Source organism: Lipotes vexillifer, unplaced genomic scaffold, assembly GCF_000442215.2.
Source record: "Lipotes vexillifer unplaced genomic scaffold, Lipotes_vexillifer_v1.1 scaffold185, whole genome shotgun sequence".
Lineage (NCBI taxonomy): Eukaryota > Metazoa > Chordata > Mammalia > Artiodactyla > Lipotidae > Lipotes > Lipotes vexillifer.
The window spans coordinates 587161-590332 of NW_006794406.1; the positions used below are offsets into that span (position 1 = coordinate 587161).

Consider the following 3172-nt stretch of genomic DNA (forward strand, 5'->3'; position numbering starts at 1 on the left):
GTTTGGTAGTGTATATATGTCCATGCCACTCTCTCACTTTGTCACAGCTTACCCTTCCCCCTCCCTGTATCCTCAAGTCCATTCTCTAGTAGGTCTGTGTCTTTATTCCTGTCTTACCCCTAGGTTCTTCATGACTTTTTTTTTTCTTAGATTCCATATATATGTGTTAGAATACGGTATTTGTTTTTCTCTTTCTGACATACTTCTCTCTGTATGACAGACTCTGGGTCCATCCACCTCACTACAAATAACTCAATTTCGTTTCTTTTTATGGCTGAGTAATATTCCATTGTATATATGTGCCACATCTTCTTTATCCATTCATCTGTCAATGGACACTTAGGTTGCTTCCATGTCCTGGCTATTGTAAATAGAGCTGCAATGAACATTTTGGTACATGACTCCTTTTGAATTATGGTTTTCTCAGGGTATATGCCCAGTAGTGGGATTGCTTGGTCGTACACTATCAAACAGAAAATAGACAACTAGTGGGAAGCAGCTGCATAGCACAGGGAGATCAGCTCAGTGCTTTGTGACCACCTAGAGGGGTGGGATAGGGAGGGTGGGAGCGAGGGAGGCTCAAGTGGGAAGAGATATGGGAACATATGTATATGTAGAACTGATTCACTTTGTTATAAAGCAGAAACTAACACACCATTGTAAAGCAATTATACTCCAATAAAGATGTTAAAAAAAAAAAGAGGGCCCCATAACAAAAAATACATACTCACTTCTGGATATGTATGCAAAAATACCTAAATAAATATCAGCACTAATTTGTACAGAAAAATAGTGTTATGCCAATAATTTAGGGAAGATTTAAATAAGGAAATATATTAATATCATAACAAATCAAAGACCTAGTACAAATTCATAAGATACTATTAGTAGAAGAAAAAGTACTTAATTAAAACAAGCAAATGAAAAAATAGAATCAGTAATTGATTTAAAGGTATAGAAACTTCCTTAACATGAGAACAGTATCTCTATCTTATAAAATGGTGAGAAGTGACACAGTCCTTACAAATAGAAAGTGCCAAAGAAGCCAACTATCACTCTTATTATTTAATGTCTTTTCAAAAATTCTAAGCCATGAACAATGTATTTTACCTACTGAAATTGTAAAGAAAATATTATTATTTACAAGGGCCATGCAAATATATCTCAATAACTCAATAAAATCAACAAAAAATTCTTAAAATTGATAGGAGTTCTGTAAAGTTTTACAATAAAATATAAAAATGTAAGATCATTAGTGTTTCTCTATTTCAGAAATAATCTGGAGATATGAGGGAAGAAAAATACGTTAACAGTGACAAGGCCAGCAAAAACATGAAATGCCTCAGAAAAGTAAATATTCTATACATAAGACACCATCAATCTTTACCCAGGATATAAACAATTTTAAAAGAATGGCATAGCATGTTTTCATTGAGAAGAACAAATACTTTTGGTATGTTGTTTTTTCAAATAATTTAAACAGACATAATGAAATATTTCTCCAAAATACTAACAAGAGGGCTTCCCTGGTAGCGCAGTGGTTGAGAATCTGCCTGCCAATGCAGGGGACATGGGTTCGAGCCCTGGTTTGGGAAGATCCCACATGCCGCGGAGGAACTAGGCCCGTGAGCCACAACTACCGAGCCTGCGCGTCTGGAGCCTGTGCTCCGCAACAAGAGAGGCCGCGATGGTGAGAGGCCCGCGCATTGCGATGAAGACTGGCCCCCGCTCGCCGCAACTAGGGAAAGCCCTCGCACAGAAACGGAGACCCAACACAGCCAAAAATAAATAAATAAATAATTAAAAATGAATATCTGCTTATAAAAAAAAATACTAACAGGATTTTTTTTCAAGGATGGGCTTGATGAAAATTATTCTGTTGTTATTTGGAAAAATAAGCAGGTTATATACAATTAAAAAAATAATTATGAGGAGGAAAACTATATAAACAATTTAAAGCATGTTATAATCAACAGATAGATCAGTAGAATAGAATAGATAACCTTGAAATAAATTCAGACATATACCTGAAAGTGTTTCGGTAAGTAAGACATCATAAAAGGAAAACATCTCCATTTTATACTCAAGAGAATTGTATGGCTTGTGTAACATTCTCCAGTGAGCCATACCTCATAAATCCATACAAGTATATGTCTGTTTACAGTAAGCAATTCTAAACCAAGACCATCTTCCTTAAAGTATTTCATAGATAAGAATTCTCTCTTCCAGCAAATATTAGTCTGTTGGCCTGGAGGTCAAGTTATCATGTTTTCAAGGACATTAGACCAGGTCACCTGCATTCTTCCCTCCCACCCCCCAGGATCATCTCCCTGGTAATAGGTGGGATCTCAGGCCAGCTGCTTTAACACCTTCTTCCCCAACACAACTTCTATAATAAAACTGTTTTGAAAGAGAGAATGAAAGGGAAAAAGGAAAAAAAGGACACTCAAGTCACAGTTTTTACTATGAATCGAAGGAAAGCAAGACCAGTATCAGTGATAACAGTTAATGGTTCATTACAACAATCCAGGAAATAAGTGATGCAGACCTAAACAATGAAGTGGCAAAAAGATGGAGAAAGAGAGTGAGATTTAACAAATGTTATGGCATTTCAGTTGACTAATTGTGGTAATCTGTGGAAGTCAGATTAGGGAGTGGAGGCAGTAAATCATGCTTTCCAACTGGAGACTTAGGCAGGTGTATGGATGATGTGACTATCTGCAAGGATAGAACAGAGGAGAGGTTTTAGGAAGGGTGAAGGTTTTTTAATAGAAGATAAGAGAACAGTGTTCATCAAATATGGTGTTTTCTTCTGAGTATTCAACTGCTTGGTAAAATAAATATTCAAAAGATTATTTATTAGGAATGGTATCAGAATAAGACACTTAGGTGACCCTTGAGGGTGTTTCATTCAGGCTACAGATAAAGAAGCCAAAAGGGGCCAATTGAATTCCCACCAAGATATGATAGAAACCCTCCCCTCTAAGGACTGTAGCGCTTGTATCTCCAAGATTAAAAGTTTCTTACTCTTGGAATTTTTACTCCTAATTTCTCCATTTCCATCTTTCTTCTAATAATATTATCTTCTGTTAAGTATGTTAATCAATCAGTTCATTTTCAGATTACTCACTTGCAAGTTGATTAAACTTGCAACTTCTTTTTTTTTCCCTAC

The 3172-nt window shown here is 36.0% G+C and overlaps 1 protein-coding gene across 2 annotated transcripts in view; it reads left to right on the forward strand.

The window, feature by feature from the left end:
* FUT9 (fucosyltransferase 9) overlaps positions 1-3172 on the forward strand; it is an 84642-nt gene that overhangs the window by 71693 nt on the left and 9777 nt on the right. The window contains exons 1-2 of one of the 2 annotated variants that reach the window (XM_007467182.1): positions 78-88; positions 2864-2868. The exons of the other annotated variant lie outside the window; for it this stretch is intronic. The gene's annotated coding sequence lies outside the window, so the exon portion shown is untranslated. Of the gene's footprint in view, positions 1-77; positions 89-2863; positions 2869-3172 lie in introns of those variants that run through there. 2 annotated transcript variants of the gene reach the window in all.